Raw genomic sequence first — 21,455 nt, 5'->3', positions numbered from 1 at the left:
GTTACTTGGTCTGCTGTAGAACCACAGTCAAGGCACATATGAGAAAGCAATCAATGAACAACTAAAGTGCCACAACGAGAAACTGTGATTGATGCTTCTCATCTGTCTCTGTTCCTAACTGTCCCTATCTATCCCTCCTTCTGACACTCTATCTCTGGAAAAAAAAATTTATTCTTCCAGTTTGTACGCCTTTATTTCTTATTTGATGCCTTCAGTGTTTAGAACTTCCAGTTCTATGATAAATATCAATGGTTAGAACAAAAATCTTTCCTTGTTCATTTAATGATCTTAGTGGAGAAAAAAACCATTTAGTTGTTCACTATTAATTGTGATGCTACATGTAGGTTTTTGTAAATGTTATTTTTGAAGTTGAGGAAGTTCTTTTTTATTCATATCTTCCTTGTATTTTTCAACATGAGTGAATATTGACTTTTGTGAAATGATTTTCTGCATCAATTCATATGATTATATGATTTTACTGTATTAACCTTATTGATATGGTGAATTACACTGACTAATTTTCAAATATTGAATGATGTTTCTATCCCTGGAATAAATTTCACTTAGTTATAGCACATAATTATTTCTCAATATTGCTGAATTCTGTTTGACAATATTTCTCTTCTCATCTTGCTGTTGATTACTTGAACATTTTTATAATTCCATATTGGTTTAGCTATAACTTTGAGTCTTATTTATGTGTAGCAATTTTTAATGATTGCTCTTGGTGTGTGTGTGTGTGTGTGTGTGTGTGTATAATGTAATATTCTATTGATGCTAAGAACTTACCAATCCAAGAGAAGAAAACATATCTTCCTTATGACTATTTACCCCCTTTTTACTATACCTCTGATAAAATGTCCTCTCTATATATGAAGAGCCATATTAGTTATAATTTTTATTTCAACCATCAAGCATAAATGAGAAAAATCAAGAAGGAAAGTCTAACTTATTTATCCATAATTTTGCTCTTTCTATTATTATTGCTTCTTTCATGGTGTTTAAGATTCTTTATTTTTGTCATTTGCTTTCTATATTTTTAATTTTACTTATTATTTGGTTTTTTTACAGAAAGGAGAGAGCAAGGGAAAGAGAGAAAAAGAGGGAGACGAGCAGAAAGCATCAACTCGTAGTAGTTGCTTCCTGTAGTGCCTTGACCTGGGAAGCCCAGGGTTTTCAAGCCCAGCAACCTCAGCATTCCATGTCAACATTTTATCCACTGCACCACAACAGGTCAGGCATCACTGCCTTTCTTATTAGAAAATGTTCTGTAGCTGCTCTTTCAGAGTATCTCTGCTAGCTACAAATTCTTCGATTTTCTTTCACCTAAAAATGTCTTGCTTTTCCCTTCATTATTCAGGATAATTTTTTCTCAACATAGAATTCAAGTTGGTCTTATTCTATTTCTTACAAGATCCAGAACCAAAGCTTAGACCTTGGTAATACTACTTATGAGTAACACTTGAAAAACACTATTTAGGAGTAACACTTGTGAAACCTCAACTGCTTCCCCTTAAAACTCCACTGTGAATCACTGTGGAGACAGTGCTGAGCCTTGCCTCCTGTCTCCCTGCCAGTCAACTAGCAAATCAAAGCCTGTGCATCCCTCAAAAGCTGGTATTGATTTCTATGAGCAATGCCAGCAAATACTTGTTCAGTGGTAACATTATTTAAATTTTATTTTAGCTATACTTTTAGACACTGCTCTTGTAGAAAAGGAGGTGCTATCAGTTACTGTTTTGTAGGAGAGAAATTCTAGGTTATCTGTCAGATAGGAACAAAAGTTCAGGTTATCCATAAGCCTCCATTAATACTGCCAGACTAATAATGGGAAGGCCACTTTGTTACGGCTCCACATTTGGCTTCCACTGACATTGCAAGGAGGGAATATCCTGATCACCACCAAACAGTTGGGAAAGTCCTGACATTGCACTATGCCTTGCCTGAAGTTTCCCCAGTCAAAAAAGAGGGACACTTTGTAACCACTGAGTAGGGATTGAATGAAATACAGGCTCCACACATGACCTCCACTGTCACTGCTCAGTAGAGGTGAGAGTCTTATCTTCCCACTCGACCTTCTCTGATACCACCCATTTGCTGGGGTCCTGGGGTGCCTCTGTACAGCCCAGTGAGTGTGCTTGTGGAGGGTCTCCACTGAACTTGTTTGCTAGTGTGCTGGCTTGTTGGCTTTCCCAATATCCTGACTGGGGTAAATATGGCAAAAACAAAACCCAGGATATACACCGTCGTGTCATACTTCAGGCCCAAGTTTCCTAGCAGGTTTTTTGTCTTCTCTCCACTTTTAAGAGTTTTCTTATATTTGTTTACTATGTACTACCCAGGGCTTTTAGTTCTATTTTATGGGATTAATAGGTAAAGGTATGTCTACTTCATTTCTTGGTAAGCTAGATTTGGAAATATTTTTACCGCAATAATATGAAATATGTATACTTATTAGTGGACAGAATGGGCTGGTAGTAAGATCTGAATATGAGAACCAGAATCAAAACAAGAGAGCCCTCACTAATAGAGGTTGCCAGCTTGAGTGTGGGATCATAGACATGACCCTATGGTCTCTAGGTTGAACCCAAAGGTGATTGGCTTGAAGCCCAAGGTCACTAGTTTGAGCAAGAAGTCATTGCCTTGAGTTCACTGGCTCAGCTGGAACCCCCTGCTTAAAGTACATATAAGAAAGCAATCAATGAACAACTAAAGTGCTGCAACTACAAGTTGATTCTTCTCATGTCTCTTTCTTCTTGTTTGTCCCTATCTGTCTCTGTCTGTCTATCTCTCCCTAAAAAAAAAGAAAAAGAAAAAGAAAAAAAAGGATGCAATGCAATGCAAACTGGACCAACACACACAAACACACATACACACAGAGTCTGCTGAGCTTATGATCTGAGTGCTGGATAAATCGGAGATAACTGAAGCAAAGCACAACTAAAATCCAAGTGAGAAACCAGCATCTCTGGAAAAAAATTTCAAGGTCCATGTGGCCGTGGAACAAGTGGAAGAGGAATAAACCTCCTGACTCACAGTTGCTGGAGCAAATCCTTTGGAAGCCACATTTTAATTATTCCTGGGGATTCTATTACTTCTCTTTCTGTTTATAGGAATTCAATTTTTAAACTGTTAATAAAACTTTCTCATTTAGGCAAATGTTATTCTCTATTTAGAATTTAATAGAGTAAATGGTATTTTTCACATGTTACCCTTTTAATGTTTATTCTAAGATTTAAATTTTAATTGCCAACCTTTTCTTTGGAAGTTTATATAAAAAAGCACAGAGCAAAGGTAAAAGACGTCCAATACTTATTTTATAATTTATTTGAATATAAGGAGACATTAATAATATGTATATCAGGTGAATGATTAAAATATAGTGCAACGAACCTCCAAGAGTAAATGTCTAATCAACTCAGGAAAAAATAAAGCTAAACAATGGTATTATAAATAATAATTTGTATATGAATAACTGTTCAATTCAACAATGTAAGGCATTCAGTGGTGGGATTCAGCTGGTTCACACCAGTTAGGCAGAACTGATATCTAATTTTTTATTGAGTTCGGCAAACCGGTTGTTAAAATGACACTTGTAATCAGGGTTCTAAGGTGGGTGCCTGGGCAGCTGCCCAATATGGATATCATAAATTTACATTCCTTACTCTTCTTTACTGTTAATCTGTGCAATAGTATATTCTAAGCACCCGTAGTAATGTTCATTCTGTCTATAGGTGAAAAAAATATGATGTGACGATGCTTGTAAGATTTATTTATTCATTTCATAAACCTCATTATACCTTTGATGAAATATTACATTTTAATTCCCTCACATTTGTTACTTCAGTAAACAAACATATAAGGTAAAGAGAAAAAATGCCAAACAACCTGGGGGTGACAAACTGTCATTAGAAATATTTTAAGTAACAGTTTTATTGTTTTTTTGTCAGGTATTATTTAATATTTTTCCATTAATATTTTAATACTCTTTCTTATAATCTAGTTTTGTGTACCTCTTTTGTAGTTCCTGTTTAAGTATTAAATGCCTGAAATAATAAACTACTTTTTGGTATAAAGTATTTTTATATCTAAAACAATCACTAGGGTAGAGAACCTGTTGTTAAATTATTTGAATCCCACCACTGGAGACATTACAAGTCAAGTTAATTAAGAATGACTACCAAATATAATGACTTTGAAAAATCCTCCAGGAGACAGGAGTTGGGAGAAGTAAATTGCATGCATGTCTAGGTCATGCCAGGGGAAAAAAATGGAAAAAAACTTTAGACTGATTTTGAAATGAGAGCATTAATATTAATAAGCTTGCTTTTTAAGTACAAAAAGATAAGGTTACAATAACCACAAGGAACTACAGCATTATAAAATCTGGAAAGGAGACCTGTCACTTGGGGTGAGGTAGGGAAGTAACTCATCTTAATACAATAAAGGGGGCAAAATAAATAAAGCCATTAGTCATGTGGTAAGGCATTCAAGCAGAAGAAATGTCTAGTTTTGATTAGGTCATCAGGAGAACCCCAAACATGATATATTGTAGTTGTGTGACTCTACAATCTTAAAAATATGATACCAAGGAAGAGTGTTTGCTCAGAGCTAAATCAATGTTAACATAACTGATGAAGAGACTAGGAACTCATAAGTGACTCTCATCTCACCCCATTCTTTTGTAATAGTCTATTTGAGACATAGGAAAAATTTTTGCTTGAAGAAGAAAAGTAAATGGCTCTTATGAAAACCCACAGGCATTCCATAGTTTTGGATATATCATCATTACTGTATTTTTTCTAGTGAAAAAAAGAGTATTTTATTCTATTAATATTTTTGGAATGGTGTTTTGATCTGTGATAACACCACTGCATACTTGTTAAAATGAAGAACCATTCATTACAATGGAAAAATAATAGGGCCTATTCATTCCACTTTTTTTTATCAAGTAGCACCAATGCAAATGTAGTCTTTTTTTTAAATAACCATTTATTTTTTTCTTTACAGAGACCTGTGTGTAAAAAAATTTTAAATGAAATTTTTTGTTTATCATTCTGCAAAATAGATGTTTCCACTCCCTTGTGTCTATATTTGGGAAGCATGGGACCAGAATATTTAAAATTGTGAAGACATTTCAATACATGGCTCAATATCAACTTTTTGTGTGTGTGTATGTGACAGAGACACAGATAGAGAGACAAAGAAAGGAACAGACAGGGACAGACAGACAGGAAGGGAAGGAAGTGAGAAGCATAAATTCTTTGTTGCGGCACCTTAGTTGTTCAATGATTGCTTTCTCATATGTGCTTTGACTGGAGGCTATAGCAGAATGAGTGACCCCTTGCTCAAGCCAACGACCTTAGGCTCAAACTAGTGATCTTGGGCTTCAAACCAGTGACCTTTAGGCTCAAGCCAGCAACCATGGGGTCATGTCTATGATCCCATACTCAAGCCAGCAACCCCTCTCTCATTCTGGTGAGCCCATGCTCAAGCCGGAGACCTTGAGGTTTTGAAACTGGGTCCTCTGCATCCCATTCCAATGCTCTATCCACTGTGCCATTGCCTGGTCAGGCTCAATATCAACTTTTATATTAACCATTTGTACTTCCATATTTATGTGTGATATAGTCTTAATAAAATAAAAAATAATGGTAAAAAATAAAAGTACCTGAGGTTGACATTTTAGAGCTAGTGTCTGGAGTTAGAATTCTTAAACCAGAATACTATACAGCAGAATGAACTAATGTTGTTAATTTCTTTATCTTATAAGGTATAAAAATTTTAAAAAATATATAAAATTCTAAATTGTAATATATGATTTTATTGAACTGTATCTTGAAAAGATAATTTCACTTTATAAAAGAAAGACTAAAAGTGGGTTTTTTTTAAAAGAGATTTTTACTTCAGTCATGGTAAGTCCATCTGACTTCATCTGAAATCATCATGCTTGAGAGACAGCACCTAGTTGAAATAATGACATTCCGCCTGACCTGTGGTGGCGCAGTGGATAAAGCATCAACCTGGAAATGCTGAGGTCGCCGGTTCGAAACCCTGGGCTTGCCTGGTCAAGGCACATATGGGAGTTGATGCTTCCAGCTCCTCCCTCCCTTCTCTCTCTCTGTCTCTCTCTCCTCTCTAAAATGAATAAATAAAATAAAATTTAAAAAAAAAAAAAAAAAAAGAAATAATGACATTCCTTAAGTGTACCATGTTCTATCATATTTTACAAAATCTAAATTATTATAGATAACTCCATGACTTAGTATACACAGCCACTTTATAAAACTTAATTCAAGCTATTTTCACACAAAATATAGAAACGCAAGTTGAGTGCTGGTTCAAATAAACTCGGTTTATCAAAGAGCTTTTTCCGATACAATATTTGATTTTTTAAAAAAATCCTGTTTACACAGTCGCAGATACAGGCAAAGAAAAAGCTGACTTCTCTAACACTTCAATGCTCACGTGAAGATGTATGATACCAAGAAAAATATATTTGGAAACTTGAATAGCGAAAGAAAAAGAAGTCCAGCAACATCAAATTTTCATTAAGAGTAACAAAGGGCAAATAATTGCTAGAGAATTGTAATAATATAATATTTTATAAATAAAGAGCTTATTTTTTTAACTTGGTTGGTTGACAATGGAGAATTCATTCCAGATTTCCCCTTCTCTTATCCCCTCACATACAATCATTTGTTCTGAGTAATTGTTTACCCATTTCTCTTAAACCACTTCATATTTCTGATTCATTGTTTCACTTAAGCTATAGCAACAGCCTCAAATCCTGTCCTTGCTTTCAGTTTTATCCTACCTCTCGCAACATATTCACTTCATTTCTACCTTCAGTTCATGATCTACAACCTCAGAGAATTTTTCCAAAGTCTTTCCCTGACAACCTATGATTACCTCTGTCAACTAATGGTCATTAGCACCAGTTCAACTTCAACAAAAATCCCTAATTTGAGGTTAAGTGAAAAAAGAAACTTGATTCAGTGCAAACGCTCAACTGTGATATAGCACATCTGTGAAAACATCATGGCTGTCAGGCAGCCCTAAGGCCAGGCCCCTCTCCAGCTAGACAGCTCTGCTCTGCTCTTTGCCCATTCTTTGTGATGCGCTGTGCTCCATTCTGCTCCATTCTCTGCCAATCTGTTCTAGGTTGCACTAGTCTGCCCCCATGAAACTTCTGTGTGTCTGCTCATCCAGTGAAACACAACCTTCACTCTTAGGTGGAAAGGAAAAGAGTGGTCTCTGAGAGAGAGGAAGCCGGTTATATGGACAGAAGTCTCCATTACTGATCCCTAGTTGGTTGGTTCTCATGCAAACGGGTATTCGAAATCCTTTCAGTTTGATGGGTCTGAAAAGTACTGTTATGATTGGTCAGAATACAGCCACTCTGATTGGTTGGAGCTATATAGCACTGATTGGATAGGGAAAACTTCAATCCTACTGGTTAAAATACGATTATAAGAACTCCTTTATAACGGTTGCCTCAGATGCCAGAAACACAGTGCAGGCCCCTGAAGTGCAGTCTGTGTGAGATGCCCCTGTGTAGAAATGGCTGCTAGGCTCCGGGTTTTTTTTAAATTTCTTCTTCTAATTTTTTTTTTCATTCTTGCTCAGCTACCCAGCAGGAGACCTTCTTAGTACTTGTCTTCTTCCTCAGGATTCACACCTCCAACAACTTTCAAATATCCTCAGTAACCTATAAAAGTCTGAACACATAAGTGCTGTGAAAAAACAAAAAAACTTAGGTGGCAAAATAATACTAAACTTAAAGGATAAGGTACAAAACGGATACTTTGGGATCTCCAAAGGATTTGATAATATTTAAGTAAAGGTGTGTTCTTATGATGAGTCAAAATATTCAGATGTAGGTATATTTGAATATACTTTGGTATACATTATTGAGTACCTTATTTAAGCACATGAAATATAGGAATTAATAAGGTCTTTTCTTTTTCTGTTGTTTCACATTTAGCAGGAAGACAAAATTAATTCATTTTTATAGGTGCTATATGATTAAGAGAATCTGATGTCAGAGGAAACACAGAGGAATGGCTGCTTAGCTCAATGTAGGACAGTCAAAAACACTATTGCCCTTAACAGGCATGACCTTATGATGTGATATTTTGGCCTCAATTCAAAAATAAATGTCTAAGTAGTGTGGGAAAATGTGGACAAGTCCTGCCGGGGGTGAGGACAACAGATATGCAAAGACCCGACTCCGGGGACTAGGTTCAGTGACGCAGATCCACTTTATTCAGGAAGTAAACTAGCTTATATACATGGGTTCAGCCATTAAAATGTTACAGCGTGTCCTTCATAGCCAATGGCTGAAAAGATCAGGGAGCTGCGTGGTTGGCGCTAAGTCACTTCCTTATAGCGGGTGAACTTCCTTCCTGGGTGTGCCCAGGAGGCTTCTGGGAGCTGGAGTATTCTCACAGCATTGCATCAGCCACAGCTGCTAGGAATGCACTCTGCGTTCCACCCAGAGGAAAAGGCCCCATGCAACTATTAAGAGCATATTCTACCTATTTATTACAAGATTCTTGACACTTAAAAAGTAATCATAAAAATAAAACTCATTGACACAGATAACAATATGTTGGTTCCCAGAGAGAAGAGAGTGGAGAGGTAGTATAGAGGGTCAAATATATAAAAACAGAAGAGAATCCACTTTGGGTGATAGGCACACAATGCAATATACGGGACATGTATTACAGGAATGACCACTTGAAACCTATATAATTATATTAACCAATGTCTCTCAATAAATTTAAATTAAAAAGTAATCATAGTTTCCAAATTATTTCAATTTTTTTAAAATATGTATTTATAAACAATAAATATAAGGTATGCATGATAGATAATATGCATATATTATATATAATTTATAAAATATATATCATTTTTGAATGATTACAAAGTATTTCACATTTTTATTTTTTTGACTTGGCCATTTATAAACCAACTTCTCACTTCTCTATTAAACCAGTAATAATGCTCCATCAATAACTTAGTATAGCAAGAAGCTATTGAGCGTAATCTCTTGGTAGGCCCACTAATTAAAAAGAGAGAGAGAGAGCATAATGTTATGATTTTTTTTTTCTTATTTTTCAAGTGAGAGGTGGGGAGATAGAGAGGCAGACTCCTACACGCACTCCAACCAGGACCCACCCAGCACTCCCCTTTCAGGGGCCAATGTTTTACCCATCTGGGCCAACACTTGTAACTGAGTTATTTTTAGCACCTGTGGTGGAGGCTTCAGGGAGCCATCTTTAGCACTCAAAGCTGATGCGCTCAAATGAATGAAGCCATGGCTGTGGGAGGAGGAAAGAGTGATAAAGAGAGAGAAGGGAGAGGGGAAGGGGTGGAGAAGCAGATAGTTGCTTCTCTTGTGGGCCCTGACCAGGAATTAAACCTGGGACAACCACATGCTGGGCCAATGTTTTAGCACTGAGCCAACCAGCCAGGGCTAATGTTGTGGATCACTGAAGGCAGAGATATCTATAACTGAAACTAACTGATGCTATTAATTGCATGAACAATTTACTTCAAGTTTTTAAATTTAAATTTTGTGCTTTCAATCATTTTTTCAATAGAACACTAATTTTTCCAAAAGCGTACTTTTAATTTAAATAAATGAGCTAGACACATAAACCAAACCACTAGACCAAAGTTTATCATTTCCAAGTCAGTCCAGTGGTTTGTGTCCTCTCACATCACACCACCCTGACATTTTTTCTGCTGTTCTCTTCCACACTTGAAGACCATTGGGATTCATTTGGATCCACCCAAGAACCCAATATAATTTTCTTATCTCCAGGTCAACTGATTAGAAACCTTAATTCCATCTAAAAATTCACAACTGTAATTTTCCTTTTTTTTTTTAATTTTTCTCATAATATCTAATATATTCACAGTTTCTGGGGATTACAACAGGGACATCTTTAAAATGCTCTTCTTCTGCTTACTGCATTCCTTGCCCCAAGGAACTAAAGGAAGCTGAGCAGCACATTATAATTATACCCTAATCTTACAAATTTAGGTTTTCTTTGAATTAACTTATAAGCAACAGGTTTTTGTGGTAGCAAATGATAAGTGTAATGAACTGATTTCAGGACAGCTTAAGGAAAGAAAATGAGAATTTTGTTTTTTTTCATATAGCTGCTGATGAGCACTCTGACTGGATTGCATATGTTAGTCATTATAAAACAGAAAGCTATAACAACTCTTGTCTTACATAATTGCAGCTCTAACCCATGCATTTATGGGAAATACTCTCAATATAAAAAAATGAAAGAAAATATACATTTCCATAGTAAATATTTATTTCAAATTGACTCTGATTTACCAAAGTGTTAGCAAATCATTATTGTCCCACATGTTAAGCAAATTGAAATACAGTAATGTTATGGGCTGAACTGTCCTCCTACCCTCACCTGTCAAATTTCATGTGTTAAAGTCCTAATCACCAGTACCTCAGAAAACGACCATGTTTGGAGATTGGATCTTTGAAGAGGCAGTTAAATTAATCTTTGAAGACAATAGTAGAGTGGGCCCTAATTCAATATAACTGGTGTTTTTATAAGAAGGGGTAATTTAAACACAGACACATAGACACATATGGAGAAAAAATGAGGTAAAGGAACAGGGAGAAGGCCATGTCTCCAAGCCAAGGAGGGTAGCCTGAAACACATGCTTCACTCATGGCCTTCAGACAGAATCAGCTCTGTTTACACCTTAGTCTGAGACTTCTGGTCTCAAAAACTGTGAGAAAACACATTTCTGTCATTTAAGCTACCCCTTCTGTTACACATAGTCATGGCAGTCCTAACATACTAATACAGGCATCACAGGGTCATCACGGTAGATTTGCACCCACACAGGAAAATTAGCCTTGCAAATGATAACTTCCTTCACACACTTTACAATGTGGTAGTGCACAGAGAATGGTTTGTTTCATGTTAAGTCCTATAGTAGGTACATGTGATATGGATTATATTCATAACTAGCTTCTTTGAAGCTGCTTATAATCTGGTATGTAGAATCACTGTTTGATAGTTTTCTCTCATGCTTTTGTCTCAAAATAAAATATGAGATTTTATTATCTCATATTATGTCATGTAGTCATTGTACATTGAAAGGTTAAACAAATCAACAGCATTAAAATCCAGAATGGTGAGGAAAGTGGTTCGTATTATTTTCTGCCACTTGTATCTGAATATGACAATTAAAATTAGACATTAAAGGGTGTGTTAATTGCTCCATCTAAACAAGGAATATATACCTTCTTACAAGGAATATTTGTGAAGAATAATTTTTTTTAAAAAAGTTATTTATTGGCCCTGGCAGTGGCTCAGTCAATAGAGCATTAGTCTGGCATATGTACATCCTGGGTTTGATTCTTGGTCAGGGCACACAGGAGAGGTGATCATCTGCTTCTCTCCCCTCCCTCTTCCCCTTTTCTCCCTCTTTACCTCCTATAGCCAGTGGTTTGGTTGGTTTGGCATGGTCCTTGGAGCTGAGGATAGCTTCGTTATAGCACATTAGCCTCAAGTGCTAAAAATAGCTCGGTACTTGAGCATCAGCTCCAGATGGGGTTGCTGGGTAGATCCTGGTTGAGGTGTATGCAAGTGTCTGACTTACTATCTCTCCTCCTCTCACTTAAAAAGAGTTATATATTATTTAACTGAAAGGACTGCTTCTATTTTAGCATATATTGAGTATATATTAAGTAGAATAGATAGGATATATGAATGTATAATATAAATTAAGAGATAGACTTATTAGTGGAGAAGTACATTTTTATTTTAATTTGGAGACAAAAGTTTATTTTTTCTTATTTGAGTGTGTGAAGTAGTTGATGGGTACCTGGACACTCAACCAGAATATAGTGTCAAGAGGCCAATTAAGTACTCTATTGAATTAAGGTCAAAGGAAGGTAGAAGCAATTTAATAGTTTCAATTGAGATGAACCATGAGGTTTTAAAAGTAATGTGGGGCCTGACCAGGCAGTGGTGCAGTGGACAGAGCATCGGACTGGGATATGGAGGACTCAGGTTCAAACCCCAAGATCACCAGCTTGAGCACAAGCTCATCTGGTTTGAGCAAGAATCAATAGCTTGAGCTCAAAGTCATTGGCTTGAGCAAGGGGTCACTCAGTCTGCTGTAGCCCCCCAGTTAAAGCACATATGAGAAAGCAATCAATGAACAATTAAGGTGCAAGGTGCCGCAATGAAGAATTGATGCTTCTCATCTCTCTCCCTTCCTGTCTGTCTGTCCCTATCTCTCCCTCTTTCTGTCTCTCTCTGTCTCTGTCTCTGTCACACACACACACACACACAAAATAAAAAAGTAATAATAAATAAATAAATAAATGTAATGTGGGGATTGTGGCTACACAATGTAACTTGATTAAAATAATACAATAAAAATATAAGTGAAATGTGCAGCCTGAAAAGAAGTTTTTAATAGAAAAAAAATAAGAGTACGGTTGGGCAAATAAGTTTGTAAAATGTAATTTTTATGCTCACTTTGTTAAAAATGGTGCTGCCCATGTGAATGATGCTGTCCAGGTGAAACTGTTAATTATCTTCCTGCTTGGAAAGGGGCTTTGTTATGCTAATATTTGCTGGAGGAGGCATTTTATGCCAAAAATTTTTAAAGAAGAAAAGAGAAGGAGGAGAAAGAAGGAGGCCATTTTTTGCAAAGAAGGCAGCCAAGATGGCAGGGTGCTGAAGGAGAAGCCAGTTTTTGCAGAGTTTGTGCAGAGAGAAGGAGATGGGGAACCAGAGGGGACTGAGACTGGTGGGGGGCCTTTGATTTTAGGAAAAACTAGAAAAGATTCTCCTGGTTGTGGAACCAGAAAACATGTGAGTGGGTTTTGGTGCCCTGTGTGTTTTTTAATTGCTGGGCAGTTGTGAGGTTAGAATAAAGGTATGGCCCACCAGTATTTGGCTCCACTGTTTCTTTACCATCTGTCCAAATCTAATGGGAACCTGCACATTCCTGGTGGCTGTGATGGCCGCGACTACTGGGTTTACAAGTACAATGAGGCAGGATACCAAGAAGTTAAGGAAAATTCCCTACAAGTGGAGAGGGGAAGTAGGAGCCCACATCTTCTTACCAGAGCTCCTCCTTGATGCATGTCAAAGAAAACAGTTTAAGGCAGGAAAGCCCTGCAGTGGTGTGGTGCTCACCACAACATGGCCCTTCCCAACCAGAAGGTGGAGTCAGAATTTGAGGCCACACCCAACATGTACCTTTCTATCTTAGCTTCTTTCACAGTGGTACCTGTGCCCTGGCCTCTTTTTTTTTTCTCTACCTGAATAAAACTTGTTCTGTTCTCACTTCAAGCATCTAAATTTTTTCTAGGTGAGTTATAAAGAAACTGACTGTTGCCTAACAAGCCAGAGATCCAGGGCAGAGCCAGCATCTGGTGCAGAAACAGTTGGGTAACAACAAGAATTCAGTTAATCAAAATAGTGCTTGTTAGAAAAAAATTGAGAGTTATTTGTTCATTGTTTTGTCTCTCTCTTTGTACCTATAAAGTAAATTACTAGATATACACTCAAGAGTTACATAAATATTTAGGTCACCATTATTCATAGTAGCCAAAAAATGAAAACTATCTGTCCATTAAATGATGAGTAGACAAACACAGTGTGGTATAAACATGCAATAGTATATCATTCATCAAGAAAAATTAATGTAAGTGGTACTATCAACATTGTAAGATTTTCCTCCTTTTTGTCCCCTTCTTTAACAACTAATTAGACATCCACTGAAGAAAAAGTGCCTTTTGGGAAGTTGTGGAATTCCGTATCATGTGCCAGAGGACCCAGGGGCAGTCTTGCCTACCTTCACCTGTGCATCTGGTAACAGGCAGGGTGACCTCTCTATGGGTTGTGGAACCAGCAAAGCCATTGAGCCTGCCTCAACCCCTTTCATTATGGTGAGGAAAATAAGCTGGAAACTGCTGACCTTGTCAAATACTTGAACAAATCTGGCCTTCTTGAGGGGAGATCTCAGCACACCACTGATAAATGCGCGCGCGCACACACACACACACACACACTGTATGGATGCAGTGCAGAGGGTAAGAGGAGCTATGCCATCAGCACTCACACCAAGGCTGCAGTGTAGAGCGCTGAACTCTCCAGCAGCAGGGGCCTCCAACAGTGGAAAAGGAGAATGGTGGATAAGTGCCTGGCTAACCAAGTTGTGTGGCTGGAGAAACCTGTTTCTGTCCAGTGGCACCCAGAGTAATGAGACATGAGGGGAGAAATGAGATAGGGAAAGTGGCTGATAAGACATCCAAAGGACAAGGTCCCTGCTGACTACATTGAGGACTTCAATGGGAGTACCTCAGCCAGAGACACAGCACTGAGTATAGGCGCCCCCAGCCCTGAGTGCTAAACTCACAGCTCTCCCCAACTCTGCAGCCAGCTCCTTGTCTGCACACTCTGGTACAGAACAAAATCAAGTTCTGTGAATAGGGTGCTATCAGAAGAACAGCCCAGGATCTGTGGACAGAGTACAATGGCAGCTCTGAGTGCATGGAAAGTGGAGGAATTAAGAGTTTATCACTTGAGGGTACAAACTTGCAACTAGTAAATATATATAAAAATATATATATATTTTATATATATATATATATACATACACACATGTCACAGAGATCGAATGCATGATATAGTAATCATAGATAACAATACTGTATTATAAAAGTCAAAACTGCTAAGAGTAAATCTTAATTGCCCCAGCACACTCAAAAAAATAATAATTTTGTGACATAATAGACGTGCTAGCTAATGCTAAAGCAGCAATCATATTACAATATGTAAAAGTATCAATCAGTACTTTGTAAACCCTAAACTTATACAGTGTTATATAGTAATTATATTTAATAAAATATAAATAAATAAATAAATACATGTAATTTCTCTGTACAAAACCCTCTTGTGGCTTATCATTTAATTCCAAATAAAAGTCAAATTTGTTATAAAGTATCCAGTCTTACATATACATCATGTTCTCTCTTCCAATATTTTAATACTCAAATATTCTACTACAGAAATACTGTTTCTGTGTTTTTCCTCCAATTCACAAGATCTTTCTCCACCTTACAAGTAAAAGTATGAAGAAAGTGATAGTCAAATGTATTATAGTCAGAAGTAATGGGAAGAATAGAAATTTTAAATATTAGAAAAGGGACACTATCGAAGCTTCCCATAGTCTTGTGATGTTTATGTAACAATTCAGATAATTGAGGAACTCTAAACAAACAGTTGCTTTTCTTCGTGGAACACCCGAGAAGTCCCACAGAAATTACTAGCAATAATATACAGTTAAAACACTCATTTCTGAAATGAACTTTAAATACAAAGAATACAAGAGTAAAAATGGAAGAGAAATGTATTACTGATACAAGCCAAAACATAAATGAACCTTGAAAACATCATGGCCAGAGAAAGAATCTAGTTACTAAAGACAACATATGGTATGAATAGGACAATCTATAGAGATAAACGGTAGGTTAGCCACTGCCTATGGCTGTGTGGAAAAGGAGGTTTGGGGTCAAAGTTCTTTTGAAGGTAAAAAAAAAGTGTTATAAAATCGATTGTGGTGAAGTATGCACATTATGTGAATATATTAAATCCAGTGAATTGTATACTTTAAATGTACACTTGTAAGCCACAAACTATTTTGGGTGATGAAGAGATAATCACTCTTGACCTTGTTACAACACTGTGGAATATGTCTTGTAATTACCCCTTTATATAGAAAGAGTGACGTGAGGCCCAAAGGCTTGCTCACTGGCCACAGGAAGTGATGAAATCTGCAGTCAAACCCAGGAGGCCAGCATATAGCATCCATCCTTTTTGTTTTTACAATATGCTGTTTTGACCAGGTGATAATTTTATTTACTCATTTTTGAAATGGTGAAACCCATATAAGTATTCAACATCATGTGAAAAATTACTTATCGAATGGGTATTTTTTTGTTGTTGTTCCAAAGGGACAGCAGCACTATATGTACCATGCTTTGGTTGGGTCACATTGCAGTAGCTTGGAAAATAAAACGTTGTTTTCCCACCATTACATGTTACTCTTTTAATCAGTTTACTCTTTGCAGCAATGACTGAAGCCATTAGCAATAAGCAATTATGCCTGCAATTGTCATCTCTTGGGCTCTAAGCAGTATTTCTTTCCGTTGACACACATTGTTTAGCTGTTGGCATGACAAGCTGTTTTATCACTGAAGCTCCAGTAAAACACTATTGATTTTCCTGAATGGCTGAAAAAGAGTCACTGTCTTGTTATCACCTTTCTTGCATTGGTATTGGCAATGTAATTTTCTAATTTAGGCATAACATGACTAATAATATCAATCCTATACATTAAAAAGAGTGAAAACTATTAATATTGCTTTTTTACCCTTTTATGTTTTTACCCAATTAATAAAATAAAATATGCAGCTTTTCTCTTGGGTGCACTTCTTAATAATGAGTTATGTAACTGCTTGATAAAGTCATTCTCAGCCAAAGAAATTTCAGTTTCTAGCCAAAGGCAACAAAATTCTACTGAAATATAAATAGGAATTTCAGAAAGTTAGTGACAGTCACTGTAAATATTTTACCTTTACTTTTACTTATCTTTTCTTTTCCATGTTGTTTTTTCTGAACATGATGAACCAAGTCTTTTAACTTTTCATAGTTATCTATTTATCTCAAAGTAAAGTGTAAATTGTCATAGTTGAATATATTCTACATTACACACCTATAGAATGACTACCCTCACTACTTGAATTAGAAGAACCACGTTCTGCTAAGAATGTAGGATAATAGAAGTTTGCAATTATCATGGTGATAATAAAAAAAAAAATTACATAGCCACTTTGGAACACAGCCTGGCAGATTCTTACAAAGCTAAACAAGACAACACATGTTCATGTAAAAATGACAACTATTTATAATAACTGTATTTATAATCATCAATATCTAGAAATAATATGTCCTCTGATAGCTGAATGGATAAACACGCTGGTACATCCATACAATGCGTTATTATTTGGTGATTTATAAAAAGATCCATCAAGCGGTAAAAAGACATGGAATAACCTTACATACATGGGAAAAATTGAAGGGAAAAGCAGCCTGAAAAAGCTACCTACTGTATGATTCCAATTATTGGACATTCTGGAAAATACAAAACCCTAGACAAGAAAAGGACACGGTTTCTCCCTTTGTACAAGACTGCATGATTCCATGTCCAGATGACTACAACTTCACTGCTGGGCCCAGGTTTACGCCCTCGTCATGAATTGTAAAAGCTGAGAGTGAAGGAAACAGCAACAGATCACAGTTAAACGCAGAAAGATGGAGAAATGCCAGGCTCTGGTCTGTATCCTCCAGTGGAAAAGGAACTGTGTTCTTATGATGTATTTATAACCAATCTTATGGAAACTGGTCAGATTACATTCTTCTGGAAGGCAGAAGGGAGTCTCAGTGAGGACGATGAGTCAAGGAGACGAACTGAATGTGTTTAAGGCATGTGCTTTCAAGCAATAGTCTGCTCTGATAAAAGTGACAGACATGCTGACTCCTCTCACTGCCACAGCTCTGGTAGGAAGAGGGATAAGGAGTAACTGATAAGAAATGGACGTGGAGTTCAGGAGGTTTGTCCAAGGTCTAGAATGGTAACTTTGTTCTTTAAATAATTTTTTATTTCTCTTTTGTCAATAATACACTGCCTCATAAAAAACAGTCATATTAAAAAAAATTGTCTAGGTACTCAGAGGGTCGAGGGAGGAATAAACAAGTGAATCACAGAAGAATTTTATACAGTAAAATTGTTCAATATGATATTATACTAGTGAATATAGGACACACTGTGCATTTGTGCATTTGTCAAAACTTTTCCCAGATTAAACCAAACAAATTAAAAAAAATTCTTCAGGCAGTAGAGAAAACCCAGGAAAGCATACTAACTGTGACAGAAAAATCTAACTGTATTATAATGAAATAAAACAACTTCACTGAAGGGGATGGAGGAAAGAAATACTGACCTAGGTATCTCCAGAAAGGAGTAAAGTATATAAAACTGAAGGCAAAAGAACTAAACATAGGTATTTTACTCTAGTTGTATGAATTTATTTCTCATCAGGGTATGGTGTAACAATTCTGATACACTATACATGTATACCAGAGTGGAATGACAAATAGTGAATGGCAGATAGTGAAAGCCAAGCACCTTATTGGTGGAGTGGAATTTAGAGATAAACAAAAGAAGGAAACAATAATAATACATGTGGTAATAATTAGGTATGAATACATTAATATAAACTCAGGTTTTGCTTCAAATAGGTACAGAAAAAGTTACATAATGAAATATTTCACCCTGACCAGTTATCTCGGTGGTAGAGTGTCAGCCCAGCCTGTGGAAGTCCCAGGTTTGATTCCCAGTCAGGGCACACAGGAGTAGTGACCATCTGCTTCTCCACCCCTCTACCTCCCCCTTCTCTGTCTCCTTTTCTCTCTCTCTTCTCACACAGCCATGGCTCAAGTGAACAAGTTGGCCCTTGGCACTGAGGATAACTCCATGGCCTCGCCTGGGGCACTAAAATAGCTCAGTTGTCAAACAATGGAGCAGGAGCCTCAGATGGGCAGAGCTTCAGCCCCAGATAGGGGTTGCCAGGTGGATCCTGGTTGGGGTGGATGTGGGAGTCTTTGTCTTCGCCTTCCTGCTTCTCACTTGATTAAGAAAAAGAGAAATATTTCTATACAAGTTTCTATACATAAAATAATATAATCACATATATTTTTTGCTCTGTTGACAGAGTGACCTTAAAGAACAAACACTCAAGTAGCAACAAGCACAACATCTTTGTTTCTAACACCCTTCTTAAAAAAAGACCCAGGTTCCTTGGAGAAATGACTGATTCTAGCACTAGGGCAGGATATAGGCAAGATGAGCCTGAAGTATCTCACAGAACCATAAACATACACATTCCCATTGATGGCGAGGTGTCAAAGTAGCACAGGAGCCAACATAGATGGCTCTCAACAGTCAAATCTAGATCGTTAGGAGTAACAAAATAAATAAATGATTACTGGGGCATAACCTGAAGTATAAAGTAAGTATTTATATTTTAACTTCCTTCCAAAGTGCATAGTATGGAAAGGGTGGAAAGGAGAAAAAAGGTAGTTTTGTAGTTAAGTAACCTGACAAACACTAACAAAGACAGGTAGCCAGGACTGACATCAGCAGTCATAAATCATGTTAATCGTACATACATTTGATTTGATGTGATATAAATAGCACTTTACCAATGTGGTCTTCTTCTGCTCAATAAGTCATAACTAACCCCAATCTTATCACGAGAAAAACGTCACAAAAATTTAATAGTTGGTTCATCATACAAAATACATACTTGACCAGCAATCCTTAAAACTGTCAAGGTTATGAAAACCAAAGAAAGTCAGAAAAAATGCTACTTCAAAGATTAGCCTAAAGAGATATGACAAATAAATGTAGTAAGGAATATCAGATGGGGTCGTGAAATAGAGAAAAGACAATAGGCAAAAATAAGTCTACACAGACAATGGACTTGTGTTAATAATAATTTAAAAAGCTAAGTGATGTAGCAGGAATTAGCTGCAAACAGAGGATAACAGACACCCGGACAACTTGATCGAGGAGGTAGGATTTATTGGTAGCCAGCAGAGCACGTGAGACTAGTAGCACCAGTCCCCCCCAAAGTTAGTTTTTCTGAGTCTAATATACCTTTACAGCTTTTTAATTTTCACCTAACAAGTGCTTGATTTCTTTGACTTCTTTGTCTGCAACCCTACATGACTTTTGTGTCTCCAGGAGTGGAGGGGGTAAGAGAGGAGGTTTTGACCATCTGTCCTTGACTATTCACATAATTCATTCTTTTTGCTGGTGTTGCAAGTTTATTTCAGGGAATTGATAACAAGAACCACAGCTGTGGTTTGTTACTTTTCAAAGTTTCTCAGTCAGCCTTGCCTCCCAAAGTCCAAAATGCTGAGGTCAATGGCTTGAGAGTAGGATCACAGACACTGCAGGCCCCCCTCTCCTGCATTCTTCCGGTTTCTCCTCTCTCAGTTAGACTTCATAAAAAACTTAAAACTCTGGCTTTCCAAAGGAATAATAAGACAATAAAAAAGTCAAAGCCACAGACAGAATCATATAGATGACAAAGGGCTTAAAATAAGGTCATATTTTAAAGTTACATTTCAAATGTAAGTAATTATAAAAAAAACAGTACAACAAAAAAAGAGCTTTATATTTCAAAATATATTTTCAAAACATGTGTATAAATTGCAAATGAGTACTGCAAAAGATTCTCAATGTTATTAGTAATCCCGAAAGTGCACATAAATAGAATGCAGAAAGCACTATTCAGACACTGGATAATAGCATGGACAGAAAACTTGAAGTTTGGAATTGAATACAATTTCTTAACAATTGGTCCCTCTGTCACAAAGACATTACAATACTTATTGAAGCTTCAGATTCCTCATCTAAAAATCATGGAGTTGGGCAGGATTATCTCTAAAGTCACTTTTAATTTTAATATTCAATGAGTAGTTTATGTTAAACTAGGTAAATAAGTTGTCTATGTTTCTTTCATGTTTTTCTTCTGACATCTGTATTTATTCAGCTTCTTTGAATAGTTTCTGTAAAATGATAAGAAGTTATCAGAATACAACAATTCATCAATAATTTTAGCACTTTCATTAGAAATTTACAGTATGATCTTAAGTGTTATCTTTCAAATGTTTTTATCAATAAGTGACAGAAATATCATTCTTTATTTACTAAAATGGAATGTTATAATACCTCTGTTATCAATGTAAACTGGAAAATATACATCATGTGTTTTACTATAACATAAATTTTTCTCAAAATATTTCCCAGAAAATTAAATTCAATCCTTAACTGGGCCTGTGGGTAGTGATTGATTTAACTATAAATTTCACAGCTAAGATATAAAACTTAGAGAATGCTATTTTGTAATAAAAAATACTGTAGAAATTTTAAACTTCATTTGTCTATCCATGCAATTACAAGTTCCAGTCATAGCTGAAACTTTTGGTATAAAAAAACCCCACAAACCTTCCTAAGATTTTATTAGTGATCAATATATATCGACATTTAAAGTGTTTTTAAACTCTACATCCAAATTGTTTCCAAGACAGAGCTGTAGATACTTAAGCTGTTCCTGAACAGCCTAGAGGAACTGAAACACTTCACCTTCAAGTTGTTTTATGATACCAACAATGCCTATACCAAGCACAAATATAAGTGTACATGAAAACAGCCCTCCAAAACTCTGTTCATAAAGATGTAGAATAACTTAAGAGTGAAAAACCATTCTACTTTTTTTCATGGTACTACAAATAGATTGTAATACA

The sequence above is a fragment of the Saccopteryx leptura genome, chromosome 3 (genome assembly GCF_036850995.1).
Source record: "Saccopteryx leptura isolate mSacLep1 chromosome 3, mSacLep1_pri_phased_curated, whole genome shotgun sequence".
Lineage (NCBI taxonomy): Eukaryota > Metazoa > Chordata > Mammalia > Chiroptera > Emballonuridae > Saccopteryx > Saccopteryx leptura.
The sequence above is the reverse complement of the archived record's forward strand: the minus strand, read 5'-3'. Positions refer to the sequence as shown.